General features: G+C 43.7%; 1 protein-coding gene across 2 annotated transcripts in view; it reads right to left on the reverse strand.

Annotated features, from left to right (window-relative positions):
• The window catches only part of LOC137318715 (dual specificity calcium/calmodulin-dependent 3',5'-cyclic nucleotide phosphodiesterase 1C-like), a 478,280-nt gene that overhangs the window by 220,155 nt on the left and 241,363 nt on the right, over positions 1-16,762 (reverse strand). The window lies entirely within an intron of this gene.

Here is a 16,762-nt window from a genome sequence, read left to right on the forward strand (position 1 = left end):
GAATGGTGTGGGAAAGAGGGGTTCCATTTCATGGGACACTGGCACCAGTAGTGGGACAGGAAGGAACTGTAGCATTAGGACAGGCTCCACCTGAACCAGGCTGAGATCAGAGTCCTAGGGGAAAGGATAAAAAGGGCGGTCACAAGGACTATAAACTAGTAAATAGGGGGGAGGGCTCAGGTATAAATAATAATTCTAAAACCAAAAGTAGAGTAATAATGCTTTAGGCACTACAGGTAAAGGAAAAACTAAAAGATGTCAAGTAATTAAATCAGGAGAGAGAAATAAGAAATGTGTGAGAAAAACAACATTAGAGCAGAAGGATAGGTTAGGGTGTGTGGCCCAAATAAGCATTCTTTACACAAATGCATGGAGTTTAAGGAAGAAATTGAATGAATTACAGGCGCAAATTCAACTAAGAGGGTTCGACATGGACGCCTTTACTGAGACATGGCTGCAAGACAATCAGGACTGGGAACTGAATATACCAGGTTATAGAGTCTATAGGAAGGATAGGGAAACTGGTAGAGGGGGAGGAGTAGCCTTAGTGATTAAGGATGAAATTACTTCAATGATAAGAGAGGATATAACGAGTGGTAAGCAGGCAATGGAGACTTTATGGGTAGAATTAAGAAATAGAAAAGGATTTAAGACGGTAGTGAGAGTTGTGTATAGGACCCCCCTCTCCCCCCGATAGCAGCTACGAAGTGGCAGAATGTATAAAAGCAGAGATTAGACAAGCATGTAGAAAAGGCAGAGTGGTTTTAATGGGTGATTTTAACTTTCATATAGATTGGGATAAGCAAATGAGTTCATGTCAGAAAGGTAACGAATTTCTTGAGTGTATTCAGGTCAGCCTTCTGCAACAATATGTCCTAGGACCAACAAGGGGGCAGGCCATATTAGATTCAATAATGAGTAATGAGCTAGATTCAGTTAACAGCCTAAAGGTGTCTGAACATTCATCTAATAGCGATCATAATATGATCGAGTTGAACGTTATGTTTGAAAGGGAGAAACTCATAACAGCTACTAATGTTCTAAATTTAGGTAAGGCCAACTTCAACAGGCTGAGACAGAGACTGTCCACAGTAAACTGGGGAAATCTGTTATTGGGTAAAATGACAGAAGATCAGTGGGAGGTGTTCAAAAAAGAATTTAATGTGATACAGAACCAGTTTATACCCCTAAAGGGCAAGAGCTCTACTTGCCAAAAAACACAACCATAGATGACAAAAGAGGTAAGGGACAATATAAAGCGGAGAGAAATCGCATACAAAAATGCAAAAAATAGCAGAGATCCTGGTGACTGGGAGCGATACAAAGAATAACAAAGGGGATTTGTAAATGGTAGGTCATGCCTAACGAACCTGATTGAATTTTTTGAAGAGGTGTATAAAGTAGTGGACTGGGGAATGTCTATTAATATTGTTAAAATGGACTTCCAGAAGGCATTCGATAAGGTCCCTCATAATAGGTAGGTAAAGTCGAAGCTCATGGAATTGAGGGCAAATTATTGACCTGGTTAGGAAATTGGCCAAGGGGCAGGAGACAGAGGGTAGGGATAATGGGCAGGTACTCAAATTGGCAGGATGTGACTGATGGTGTCCCACAGGGATCTGTGTTGGGGCCTCAACTATTCACTGTATTTATAAACAACTTAGATGACGGGATAGAGAGCCACATATCCAAATTTGCCGATAAAACAAAGATAGGCAGCATTGTTAGCAGTGTAGATGGAAGCATAAAATTAGAGAGAGATATTAATAGACTAAGTGAATGGGAAAAACTGTGGAAAATTGATTTCAATGTAGGCAATTGTGAGGTCATCCACTTTGAACCTAAAAAGGATGGATCAGAGTACTTTCTCAATGGTGAAAAGCTCGAAACAGTGGGGATCCAAAGAGAATTAGAGGTCCATATACATAGATCATTAAAATGTCATGGACAGGTATATGAAATAATCAAAAAGGCTAATGGAATGCTGGCCTTTATATCTAGAAGACTAGAATGCAAGGGGGTAGAAGTTATGCTACAGCTATACAAAGCCCTGATTAGACCACACCTGCATTCAGTTCTGGGCACCACACCATAGGAAGCATATATTGGCCCTGGAGGGAGTGCAGTAAAGATTTACTCGAATGATACCTGGACTCCAAGGGTTAAATTACAAGGAGAGATTACACAAACTATGGTTGTATTCCCTGGAATTTAAAAGATTAAGGGGTGATTTGATCGAAGTTTTCAAGATATTAAGGGGAACTGATAGGGTGGATAGAGAGAAACTATTTCTGCTGATTGGAGTGTCTTGGACAAGAGGACATAGCCTAAAAATTAGAACCAGGACTTTCCGGAGTGAAATTAGGAAACACTTCTACATGCAAAGGGTGGTAGAAGTTTGGAACTCTCTTCTGCAAACGGCAGGTGATGCCAGCTCAATTGTTAATTTTAAATCTGAGGTTGATAGATTCTTGTTAACCAAAGGTATTAAGGGATTTGGGGCTAAAGTGGGTAAATGATGTTAGGTCGCAGATCAGCCATGATCTCATTGAATGGCCGAACACACTCGAGGGGCTAAATGGCCTACTCCTGTTCATATGTCCTATATATATGTGTCTTGTTGTACTTGAATCACTCATAGTTTACAAAAGAACCGTGATAAAACTTAACCCATCCACCAAGAAGCAAGGGTTTTACATACTGAGATCACAGATGTTCCAAGAGGTCTGAAGTTCCTCCATCCTGTCCTTTTTATTGGATCTGACAGTCACTTTGGAGGAACGAGATCCTTCTGAACAGAACTACTGCTCTTTTTCTTTGTGTCTTATAAGATGCAGCTACCATGTGGCCCAATCATCCCTTTAGTCTTACCACTTACTTGAGTAATATATGTGCCTCCTGCAGAACTGCCCCCAGATTTCATTTGATTTAGTTGCACAACATCTTAGATTCTTAACTATGGTATCTTTTTTTATTATTCATTCGTGGGATGTGGGCGTTGCTGGCAAGGCCAGCATTTATTGCCCATCCCTAATTGTTCTTGAGAAGGTGGTGGTGATACCAGGACACTATGCTTTTATTAGCCTGGTTTGAGCCACATTCTAGTTCTACATTTCTCCAAATCCCCAATCTAACTCTAATTGACACTAAATTGGTAACCACACTCAAAAAGGCCTCCTGACAAATGGTGAGGAAAATGGAAAATATTACACCATTGCAGTGGGGATTACAGGGGTGCTCTTCTGAGTTGAGGACTGAAGCATATTGTTGGGCAAAGCATAGGGAGCATTACTTTGCATTTAAACCATGCTGTGCCTGGCCTGAGAGTGCTTGATGCTGATATTGAAATGGCAAAACATTCCATTTCCCATTAATGATATCTTTGGCTTATTAAAATATTCTAAATATGAAACTTAAAATGTAGTATCCAAGAAGAAACTAGACCCAAAGACCATAAGAGATAGGAGCAGGAGTAGGCCATTCAGCCCCTCGAGCCTGCTCCGCCATTTAATGAGATCATGGCTGATCTAATTTTTACCTCAACTCCACTTTCCCGCCTTTTCCCCATATCCTTTGACTCCCTTGCTAATCAAAAATTTGTCCAACTCAGCCTGGAATGTATTCAATGACTCAGCCTCCACAGCTTTTTGGGGTAAAGAATTCCAAAGATTCACGACCCTCTGGGAGAAGAAATTCCTCCTCATTTCCGTCTTAAATGGGCGACCCCTTATTCTGAGACTATGCCCCCTAGTTTTAGATTCCCCTATGAGGGGTAACATCCTCTCAGCATCTACCCTATCGAGTCCCCTCAGAATCTTGTATGTTTCAATAAGATGTCCTCTCATTCTTCTAAACTCCAATGAGTATAGACCCAACCTGTTCAATCTTTCCTCATTAGACAACCCTTCCATACCCGGAGTCAACCTAGTGAACCTTCTCTGAACTGCCTCTAATGCAAGTATGTCCTTCCTTAAATAAGGGCACCAGAACTGTATGCAGTATTCCAGGTGTGGTCTCACCAGCACTCTGTACAGTTGTAGCATGACTTGCCTGCTTTTATACTCCGTCCCCCTAGAAATAAAGGCCAATATTCCATTTGCCTTCCGGATTACCTGCTGCACATGTATGTTGACTTTTTGTGTTTCATGTACGAGGACACCCAGATCTCTCTGTACCGCAGCATTTTGTACTATTTCTCCATTCAAATTATGTTTTGCTTTTTTATTTTTCCTCCCAAAGTGGATGACTTCACATTTTCCCACATTATACTCCATCTGCCAAATTTTTGCCCAGTCGCTTAACCTGTCAATATCCCTTTGCAGACACTTTGGGGTCGATTTTAGGAAGGAGGCGGGTTGGCAGGGGTGGGGGGGGTCGACTGGGCGCGTGGGTAAAGCACCCAGTGAATTCAGGGCGCTCCGCACACGATCGCAGCCTAATTGAAGGCACTTACCTTGGCTTCCGGGTTTGGCGCTGGAAAGCTGCGCAGTGGGCGCATTGCGCACCAGCATCACAGACTGTCAGCAGGAGGAGCCCTATTTAAAGGGGCAGTCCTCTAAAGCTCCTCCTGCAGCAAACCACCAATTTAGGAGCATGGAGCAGGCCAGAGGCAAGGCTGCTCCAGGTGCTGCTCGATGGGGTGAGGAGTAGGAGGGAAGTGTTTTTCCCATTGGATGGGAGGAAGTGTCCTCCCTCCACCAACAAGAAGGCTGGAGGAGGTCACCAGCAGTGGCAATGTGTCCAGAACCTGGGTGCAGTGCAGGAAGAGATTTAATGACCTAACCAGGTCAGCCAAAGTGAGTATACTTACACTTTCTCGCACACTCCGTCTTCCACATCACCTCCACCACCACACAACTCCTTCTACACTGCCACCACAACGTCTCGCATCACTCCTCACATCCACTCAACTATCATCCTCACTTTGCCTACACGTACTCTCCGCCCCAGTTCCCATTTGAACATTACCACGCAACCCAATGCTCATACAATCTCATGGCTCTGTCTCACATGTACCCTCCCATGTATCTCCCTCACGCTCAACCCCACCGACATCAATGCATGCAGCGGGTCACCATGCAACCATCACTCAATCACGCCTCTGTGTTTTGCTTTGATAGGAGAAGAGATGCCAGAATGCCCAGGAGAGAGCAAGGACCAGAGGGGGCCCGCCACACCAGGTGGCATTAATAGATACGGAGCAGCAGGCACTCGAAATAAGCCGGACTCTGGAGTGCCTGTCCGTGACGGATGCCGAGACTAGGAGTGCACAAGCGTCTGGTGACAGAAATCTAACACTCAGCACTCATGATAGCGAATGATCTTAGCATCACTTGGCATCTGCAGCATCTCAACATCTGTCCACATGCTTAATATTGCTTTCTGTTCTCTTGCAGGGCCATCTGCGACTGCCGTGACTGTGGAGGGCAATTCCTCAGAGGACCTGCCAGCCTCTTAGGGTCAATCATCACATCTAAGCCATGCATCCACCAGCACAGATACACACACCTCGTGGGTCCCCGTCCTCACTTAGTTGGGCTTGCACATGGTGAGTCACCATGCACATGTGAGCACGAGCAGACCCTGGTGGCAGGGGCAGCCGTGGAGAGTCCATGTCAGTGGGTGCACTCTTCTCCAGGCTCTGCTCAGCTGGACTCAGATGCTGAACCCTGGGTACCAGCCGTGAAAAGGAGAGTCATCGAGGGGCAGCAGCACATCACCGAGGTACTGGAACAGTTGCCACGCGCACTCTCCACAATCATGCAGAGGATGGAGGAGTCCAACTCCTGCATGAGTGGAATACTGTCACAGGGACGTGAAGGCAACTCTGAGATAGTGTCGTGGGTAGGTGCGGGAATGTCTGCGATGGAGGAAAGGCTAGCCTCCATCGAGCGTCAAGCACGGCTCAACAATGAGTCCATTCAGATTCAGGGCCGTTCAGATTCAGGGTGAGCAACATTCTGCCGCCTTAAACAAGCTGACAGATACCTTACAACTGGCCTTCCAAGGCTTCACACAAGTCCTCCAAACTGTCGTCCAGCAGGGTGGAAGGAGTGATGTGGGCCTGGGCCAGGAGGGAATGATGGTGAAAGGGGACATGGAAGTGGGGACGCCACTCAAAGTGCTCCCACGTCTCACCCGTTGCCCCTCTCTCAACCAGTACCTGCAATGCTGCCCCCCTCTCCAGGTGGCCGAGTCTGCCCCTGCACAGGTGCAGGTGGAGCAGTCTTTGGAGAGGCCCTCGTGGGCACTGAACCCCAGAGGGCGTCCGCGCAAAGCATCTCATCGGTCAGGGCATGGACAAGAGCAACCTGCCACTACCTCTGCATAGGGGTTCCCGTAAATGTAAGGCGAAGGATTTGTAAGCACAAAGGGGATGCACAGGAGTGAAAGACGAAATGTCATGTTTTTGATTTATTTTCCTTTGTTTTGCAAAAAATCATAAAAAATTGTTATCACCACTAATGCCACATCTTTGAAAATCTTGTCTGGTTTGCGCAATAATGCCCTTTCCTGAGGATCACCATGAAGACCCACACCTGATGCCACCCATTGTGTCACTGCAGAGTGGGTGCAGGTGTATTTGCAGGGCTCTTTTGTGCAGACGACTGAGAGACGCGGTCGTATCCCTGGTGGCGCGTTGAAAGGATGCGGAGAAGTTGTTGAGGGCAGTGGTGACTTTGACAGCAACAGATGGTGCTCAGGCCAGCTGGGAGCAGCTCGGCACGAAGGAGGCTGCAGATGTCTACGACTACATGTCGAGTGACTCTGAATCTCCATGTGCACTGCTGCTCAGAGAGGTCTAGGAAGCTGAGCCTCGGTCTGTAGACCCAGTGGCGAGGGTAGTGCCCTCTGCGACGTCTCTCTCTCAGAGGTTGCCCACCCTCCTGCTGTGCAGGTGGATGTGTCACAGCACTGTGATGTGGAGCTCCACGTGTCAGAGGTGGACAGTCTGGCTGCCGAGACTTGTGATGCTGTTCGTCCTCCGAGGAGGTCATAACTGCAGCTACGGCGGCCCCCATCTGGAAGATGTACGTTTGAGGGGGTCCGCAAGGTAGGTAAATGTGTCTGCACACCGGGGTAATTGTGCAAGTTGGTGAATTTTATTGTTAGGAGGAGAGTGGTGGAGGCCAAACTTTGTCCAAGGTGACAGAGTGGCCTCCTACAATGAGTGAGGGTCTCCCCCCCACCCCCCCCCACCCCCCCCCCCCAACCTGCCAAATGGACTTTTGTAGCTGCCACAGGCTGGTGGCTGCAACACGTCCATTTCAACTGGGAGTGTTTCCCCTAGTACGGGAAACAGTCTCAGTTGAGTTGAAAATCCCACCCCTCCTAAAATATCCCACAAATTAGGTCTGCAAACGATCTGAACTATCTACTTAATAGGTTTAAGTGGGATCCCGCCGGCTTTAATTGACAGTGGGAGTCCCACATGCGGGGGCTGTGTGCGCATCTAAGTGCATCACTGGGGGACCCGGAAGTGGGCGGGTTGGAGCCGGGCTCCGGACCCAACCCTGGAATCCCCGATTTTCAGAGCCCTCCCACCGCCACGAACCCGCCGGCTCGGACGTCCGAAAATTGAGCCCTTTGTGTCCTCATCGCAACTTGCTTTTCCACTTATCTTTGCATCATCAGCAAATTTGGCCACAAGTCACTCTGTTCCTTCATCCAAGTCATTGATATATATTGTAAATAGTTGAGGCCCCAGCACTGAGCCCTGTGGCACCCCACTAGTTACAGATTGCCATCCTGAAAATGACCCTTTTATCCCGATTCTTTGTTTTCTGTTAGTTAGCCAATCATCTATCCATGCCAGTATATTACCCCCAACACCATGAGCTCTTATCTTGTGCAGTAATCTTTTATGTAGCACCTTATCGAATGCCTTTTGGAAATCCAAATATACTGCATCCATTGGTTCCCCTTTATCCACCCTGCCCGTTACTTCCTCAAAGAACTCTAATAAATTTGTCAGGCATGATTTCCCCTTCATAAAACCATGTTGACTCTCCTTGATTGTATTATGAGTCTCCAAATGTCCCGCTACTACTTCCTTAATAATAGATTCTAGCATTTTCCCAATGACAGATGTTAGGCTAACTGGTCTATAGTTATCTGCTTTCTGTCTCACTCCCTTCTTGAATAGGGGTGTTACGTTTGCTGTTTTCCAATCTGCTGGAACCTTTCCAGAATCTCGTGAATTCTGGAAGATTATAACCAATGCATCTACTATCTCTGTAGCCACTTCCTTTGAGACCCTTGGATGCAAGCCATCAGGTCCAGGGGACTTGTCAGCCTTTAGACCCATTAGTTTACCTAATACTTTTTCTCTAGTGATAGTGATTGTTTTTAGTTCTTCCCCTTTGCCCCTTGATTTTCTACTATTATTGGTATATTATTAGCGTTTTCTACTGTGAAGACAGATACAAAATATCTGTTCAATTCCTCTGCCATTTCCTTGTTTTCCATTATTATTTCCCCAGTCTCATCCTCTAAGGGACCAATGTTTACTTCAGCTCCCCTCTTCCTTTTTATATACTTGTAGAAGCTTTTACGTCAGCTTTTATATTTCTTGCTAGTTTACTCTCATAATTTATTTTCTCCCTCTTTATTATTCTTTTAGTCATCCTTTACTGGTTTTTAAAATTTTCCCAATCTTCGGGCTTACCAGTAACCTTTGCCATGTTATATGCTTTTTCTTTTAACCTGATACCATCCTTGACTTCCTTAAGTTAGCCATGGTTGGTTCACCCTTTTTGTGGAGTCTTTCCTCCTCACAGGGATATATTTTTGTTGTGAGTCATAAAATATCTTTTTAAATGTTTGCCTCTGCTTATCCACCATCATACATCTAATCTGTTTACCCAGTCCACTTTAGCCAATTCCACCCTCATTCCTTAATAATTGCCCTTATTTAAGTTTAATACAGTAGTTTCAGAACCAAGATCCTCGCTCTCAAACTGGATGTGAAATTCATCATGTTATGATCGCAGCTTCCCAAGGGATCCTTTACTTTGAGATCATTAATAAATCCTGTTTTGTTACCTATTACCAGATCCAAAATGGCCTGTTCCCTGGTTGGTTCCCCGACATATTGGTCTAAGAAACAATTCCTAATACACTCTATGAACTCCTTCTCAGGGTTATTTTTGCCAATTTGATTTGTCCAATCTATGTGAAAGTTAAAATCGCCCATGATTATTGCATTACTTTTTTTACAAGCCCCCTATTTCCTGATTTATATTTTGCCCTACAGTGTAGCTACTGTTAGGGGGCCTATGTACTACTCCCACCAGTGATTTCTTTCCCTTGCTATTTCTTACCTACACCCAAATTGATTCGACATCTTGATCTTCTGAGCCAAGATAATTTCTCACTATTACACCAATTTCATCCTTTATTAACAGAGCTACCCCACCACCTTTACCTTTTTTCCTATCCTTCCGAAATGTTAAATATACCCTAAATATTTAGCTCCCAACCTTGGTCACCTTGCAACCACGTCTCTGTAATGGCCACGAGATCATACCCATTTGTTTCTATTTGTGCCGTCAATTCATCTATCTTATTTCGAATGCTGCGTGCATTCAGATAAAGAACCTTTAATTTTGTCTTTTTACCATTCTTTCCTACTCCTGCCCCATTTGCTAGTGCACTCTTATGTTTGTACGCTCTGTCCCTTCCTGATACACTCTGTTTATCATTATCCTCATCACTTTCCTGTACTACTTCCTTGTCTTTTCTTTTTATCAATCTAAACTTCACCCCACCTGAGCTCTCCCCCCCTCTGTTTAGTTTAAAGCCCTAGTTATTCGGTTTGCCAGAACACTGGTCCCAGCATGGTTCAGGTGAAGCCTGTCCCAACAGAACAGCTCCCTCTTTCCCCAGTACTGGTGCCAGTGCCCCATGAATCGAAACCCACTTCTCCCACACCAATCTTTGAGCCATGCATTCATCTCTCTGATCTGATTTACCCTATGCCAATTTGCTCGTGGCTCAGGTAATAATCTGGAGATTATCACCTTTGTGGTTCTGCTTTTTAATTTAGCCCCTAGCTGCTCAAACTCTCTCAGCAGAACCTCTTTCTAAGTTCTACCTATGCCGTTGGTACCTACGTGGACCACGACAACTGGATCCTCCCCCTCCCACTCCCAGTTTCTCTCCAGCCCCCCTCCCACTCCAAGTTTCTCTCCAGCCCTGAGGAGATGTCCTTAACCCTGAGGCAACACAGCCTTCAGGACTCTCGCTCTTGGCTGCAGAGAATTGTAACAATGTTACCTGCAAACTAATGTAACAATGTTACCCATAAACCAGGCACTGATGGGGAAAGATGTATCAATGGTTTATTTGTGTAGATTCCTCCCTGAAATACTTTGTTTATGTGATGTCAGCCTTGGCTTAGTGGTAGCACTCTCATCTGTGAGTCAGAAATTGGTGAATTCAAGCCCCACACCAGAGACTTGAGCACACAATCTCAGCTCCAGTGAAGAAGTGCTGTAGTTTCGGAGGTGCTACATTTTGGATGAGATATTAAACCAAGATCCCGTCTGCCCTCTCGGGTGGACGTAAAAGATTCTAGGGCACTATTTGAAGAACAGCAGAGCAGTTATCCCAATGTCCTGGCCAACATGTATCCCTCAATCAATATCATTAACACAGTTCAACAAATTGTTTATCTCATTGCTGTCTGTGGGACCTTACTATGTGCAAATTGGCTGCCATGTAAACATTACAACAGTGACTATACTTCAAAAGTGCTTCAGTTCCTGTGAAGTGCTTTGGGATGTCCTGAGGTGGTGAAAGATGCAATATAAATGCAAATTCTTTCTTTGATACATCTAATGGCTGCCACCGGGGCCTCTGTCTGATTTCTGTCTGCCCAAACAGTGCTTGATATATCTGTTGTGGGGAGGTTTTCTTTGTCTAATAGTCTCATAAGATTGAGTTTAATTGAATACTAGTGGGGGTTTTAGCAATGATCACACCAAACCTGTGCACTCTTGTCCTGCTGCATATCTGAAGCTCCAGTTTGACAGCTTTCCTGAAGGGTATGGAATGTACAATTTCATACATGGTGTTCTTCAGGAAATGCTACTGCTGAAGATTATTGGAATAGCGTAAGGCACCACATATATCAACAAAGGCTACTACTCAAATCCACAGGATTTTAATTGCAGCTTGTCTGAGGTATCAAGATATATAGAAAATCTTCTGTGCTGGTAGAAAGAGGCATCACACATCTAAGGGTGAATATAGATTTTTCACTTAAGGTGCAGTGGAGCAGATTTTTGACTGGAGCTTCAGACATGCAGCAGGACAAGAGGGCACAGGTTTGGAGCGAATTTAGGACAGACATCAAGAAGTATTTTCTATACACAGCCAGAATAGGTTGCTAGGGAAAATAGTTGAGGCCATTTAGGCTCAATTAAGAAACAATTAGTTGCTGTAGTGCAAAGATAATAGGCTTGGTATTCTGGAAGGCCCATAGGCCTTCTTCAACTGAATCAATCTTGTGGCAACATGAATGGTATTTTTTATTGTCTTGCTGGGAATGAAAGGGTACAAGAGGACGAGGTGGAACAATTACATTGGGCAATCATTGATAAGGAAGTAGTATTCAAAAAATTGGTGGAAAAGGCCCAAGGTCCTGTGGGCATGGAATGCCCTACCAGAACCAGTACTGAAAGCAGAACCCATAATAGCTTGTAAATTGGAAGCGGATAAATACAGTATTTGAAAAAAAATTTTTAGACGCGTATGGGGAATAGGACTAAGTGAATAGTTCTTTCAGAGGGTTGGCACAAGAGTGATGGGCTGAATTGCCTCCTCTGTGCTGTACAGTTTTGTGATTCTTTTGTCCTCTAGTTTTCTTGCTTTTCTTCCAGTAATACTGTAGCATCAGGATTATTATTTAATGTTTAAAACATTTTGATGATTGGCTTTCTGCTCACAAGTGCAGGAAGTGTCTCGAACTGATTGCACTCTAGTTCAAGGTATCTGAAACAAAAACTGGGATTAGGGCTAAGGCTGGAATGTTAACATTGTTTCTTTCTACACAGATGCTGTCTGACTTGCTGAGTGTTCCCAGCATTTTCTAATTTTTTTTCAGATTTCCAGCATCTGCAGTATTTTATTTTGCGTTTCAAGGTTTCTCGAGCTTAAGGAACATAAGGGGAAACTCCGTCAGATGCAGGTAGCGAAAGGATTCCTGGAATGCACATTCAGGAGGTGCTCACCCCACAGGCAAGATGAGTTACTGAAGAAGAGATGTGGATGACCATCCATCAGGTTACAAAGAGGTTACAGGACCAACAGTGACTTGGGTTTGGACAGGACTAGGAATTTAATATTCCTGGTTATAACATTTACAGGAGAGATGGAGAGAGAAAAAAGGGGGTGGGGAGGCAGTATTAATAAAGGGTTCTATAACAGCGCTAGAATATAAGGATATCCTTCTTGGCTGCATTAAGACAGAATCTGTATAGATAAAAGCAAGGACTAGGAAAGGAAATGGTACAATTTTTGGTGTACATTTCAGGCCACCTGAATTTGTGCCAGTTTTTACAAATGATAATGAAAATGAGAATGTAAGTGTGCTGGAGAACAGTGTGGAACAATTGTTAGAGATAACTATAGAAAAGGAATCACTGGGTCCTGATGGCTGTTGAAGGAAGTCAGAGAGGAGATAGCAGAGTCTTTGATCGCAATTTTTCAATCTCCTTAGTTAAGTAAATTGTGCCGGGAGACTGCCGGGCTGCCAATGCAATACTTCTGTTAAAGAAGGGAGAGGAAGATAAACCAAGTAACTATAGACCAACTAGTCTATCGTCAGTTGTGAGCAAACTCTTAGAATCCGTAATTCGAGATAAAATTAGTGACCATTTAGAAAGACATGGGATAATCAAGGCAACCAAAATGGAATTGTTAAAGGCAAATTTAGTGATTTTTTTTGTAGGAAGTAACTGATCGTATAGATAAAGGGGATGCAGCACATATGTGTATATGGGTTTTCATAAAGTGTTCGATAGGTTGTCTCACAGGAGGCTCGTTAGAAAAATTCTGGGATATTTTAAGAGGAAATATAGCATCGTGGATAGAAATTTGGGTGACTGGTTCAGAAACAAAAAATTACAATTAATGGGCGCTGCTTGAGAAGGGTTGAAAGTGTTGTACCCTATGATCAGTGCTGGATCATATATACATGGAGGATTTAGGTTGGGCAAAGGGAGCACAGTCTCAAAATTTGTTGATAACACAAAAGTAGAAGGTTTGGGAAACTGTGAAGCGACATATAAAAGGTTTCAGGAAGACAGAGACACATTAGTGAAATGGGCCAATAGGTAACAGATGCAATTCAATGTGGAAAAGTGTGAGTTAATGTATTACGAGAGGAAAAACAAGGAACAAGAGTACACACTCAATAGAAAGACAATGCAAGGTGACAGGGAGACTCAAGAATTCAAACGTACAATTTCTTAAAAGTGAGAAAAAAGTAGATAAAGCCATTAAAACGGCCAAAGCATTTTAGGTTTTATAAATAGGCCTTTAAAGTGCTAGAACAAAGAGAATATGACAAATTTGAAGGTGGTAATGGTTAGGCCACATTTACAGTACTCTATGCAATGTTGAGCACCCCATTGTAGAAAGGACAATAAAGCTATGGAGCACGTACAGTGTAGATTTACCAGGATGACGGTAGGGTTGAGAAACTGTATCAACAAGGAGACACTTAAGATGCTGGAAATATTTCCACTGGAGTAGAAAAGGCTGTGAAGATTTAATAGAGGTTTTCAAAATGAAAGGATCTTGATAGGGTGAATAGGGAAAGATTATTTCCTTTGATTGGGGTGTCAGTGCTGAGGGGTCATCAATTTAAAACTGTCACCAAGACAGCGAGGATAGAGGTTTCAGATCAATGACTTTATGCAGAGGGTTGTTCGTGCACAGAATGCTTTGCCACAGGGGATGGTTGAGGCAGTGACCTTTGCATCTTTAAGAGAGGAGCAGATAAACATTTGAGGGAGAGGAAGATGCAGGCTTTGGGAAAGAACAGAGTAGTGGGAATAATTTTGGATTGGTCTGGTGAGGTGCTGGCAGCGATACAATTGACCAAATGGTCTCTTCTGTGCTATAAGCTTCTATAGTTCTCATAACTCCTCCTGAGCTTTATCTGACCCTTCTGCTTTTACAATGTCACTTCTAAATTGCCCCCATATATAATAGGCATCTAGGGTTGCTAGGCACTGAGCTGTACACAGAAATAAGTTTAAAGGGTTTGATAAGAAGGTTCATTCAACAGTTTCATGGCCATTCCTGCATCACTCTTTAAATGTTACCATCAATTGCACAGCATGTTAGAGCACTAGTCTGAAGTGCCATGGTGTGACTGGACACAGGCTTAATCCACCATTCTGCTGGGTTGCTAATTTCAGCAGGGTTGCTGTGGAAAAGTGACGAGTACAGACCAGACCACTCTGCCCTACCTACCCCCATTCCAGCACCGCCTCCACCACCACCACCACCGCACCCCCCGCCCCCCACAACATGGTGATGGAAAATCGAAAGGAGACACAGATATGTAATTCCTGGCATCTGATTCATGAATAAGTGGTGGCCAATTCCAGGAAGAGACCAGAAAGGGAAAAAATCAGTGAGCAAATACCCTCTTCAGCAAGTGCAATGTTTGTAGTCAGTCTCGTGTGCTCACTCCTCACAATACCTCCTCTCAGTAAAAGGATAAGAGTGTTAGATTGGTTCATTTACAAAGCTGAGCAGATGCTTCTTTCACAGCAGAGGACATCCGACCAGATTTTAGATACTTTGTGCTGCTGCCAGATTAATTAAACTGGCTGAACTTTAAAGGAATCGAAAGCTTAGCAGCTTTTTTAAAATATCACCCATGATGTGATTTTATCAGTCTCCTGCTGAGGTGTCTCGCTGGCTTGGCAATTGTGCAGTCATCTGAGCAAGTCTCAAAGAAGAATTTTCCAATATATCTAACAAACATGATACATTAGTTAGCACAATACAAGTCTGCCTTCAAACTAAAACAAAGAACAATCAAATGTCAGTATTCTCATCAGCAAACTGAAGGTTTTAACTTGGCTTCTATCCTTAGTTTGTTCAACCAAACCACCTCTTGCAGATTGTTTTCTAACAAGTTAATTGTATTGGCAAAGTTTCTGTGAAGCCTAAAAGCTTCTGAAGAAACACTTTGACATGTTTAAAAATACTGGTCATGAATTGTTAGGTGGCAGGCATTCAGCCTCATGCCTGAGCATTTCTCTTGGTTCCTTAGAAAATCTGAGTTTTGACTGTTGCAGTAACCCACGCATCTTCAGAGTTCATGGGCACAACATTTTAAATGGAGTTTCCTTGTTAGGTGGGATGGTGCTGTGCGCTGATATACCAGCATGCTATTCTATAAACATTACACAGTAATGAACAGCATGGTGGCACAACATGTTGGAGAACCAATCTGGCGTGACCGGTCACAGGTTCAATTCTCCCCCATTCTGCAAGGTTCCTAACATTAGTTGCATGGCTGAGTTCAAGCCAACCAGCTTTCACCTCCACTAACCCTCCCCACCCCCGCACTTCCCATGGGAGATGGAAATCAAAAAGGAGACCCATCTGTGCTGTTAGCCGTCCCCTGCCAACTGGTTGATGAAACAAAGTCTAGGAGACAACCCTAGGGGAGAGTTAGAAGGTAAATATCCACCTGAAGCAAAAATAATGGAGTATTGACAATGGAGTTTTGTAACCACTTCCTTGCACAGTACCACCATACCTCATCAATATTATACTTTTGGTAAAAGGGAAACAGGCCAATCCAGAAAACCACTTTCATCGAAAGGCAGACTACTTGGATTTTCTGTGCACTGGGTTAATTTCTGTCTTCCCTCTTGTTCTCCAGATGTAAGTGACAAGGCCAGATTTATTGCCCATCCCTCATTACCTTGAATGTAGTGATTGTTTGTTTGACTGCGTGGCTTGCACGGCCACTTTAAGAGGGCGTTAAGAATCAACCAGTTTAGTCATGCGTAGGCCAGACTGGGTAGGGGTGGCATGTTTCCTTCCCTGAATTTTTATAACGATCATGCAGCTTTCAGGGTTATTTTTTTTTTGGGTGCCAGCCTACAAATTACCAGAGTTATTGCGTTTAGTTTTACAATGTATCATGGTGGTAATTGAAGTCACAACCTCTGGGTTGCTAGTCCAATACCACAACTAAGACCATACCGTACCCTGTGTGTATTCGTATTCATATTCTAATGGACTATTGGTTATCAACTCTAAACCTGTTTAAGAATATCTCAGTATGTACTGTAACATGATATCTCCCCAGTACGTACAGAAACATCACCAGCCAAACAAACATCCTAGTCCATCCTCTCGTGCCCTCAGCCTCCATATTCATATTCAAGTATTCTACAAGTAATGACGCATTTTTTAACCCTGGAGAAAATGCTTTTGATTTCTTGCACCTTTTTCGAGTACCCTGCTCATAATAAACGAACAGTCCCTAGTACACCCCATCAATAGGCACCAGCACACTTGGGATGGCAATCCTACTTAACTCACAGCACAGACTGTACTGCAACCTACAGGAACATTCAACATGTTAGATTTGGTACAGTGATTCCAGAAAGGAGCACCGTATCAAAGTATATCAATATCTTCTCAGATTAAATGTAGAAGGTTGGAGTCCACCTGTACTGACCCATGAAATTCAAGGTAGCAAGATGATTGAAGGCCATGG

Source organism: Heptranchias perlo, chromosome 3 (assembly GCF_035084215.1).
Source record: "Heptranchias perlo isolate sHepPer1 chromosome 3, sHepPer1.hap1, whole genome shotgun sequence".
NCBI classification, from domain to species: Eukaryota; Metazoa; Chordata; class Chondrichthyes; order Hexanchiformes; family Hexanchidae; genus Heptranchias; species Heptranchias perlo.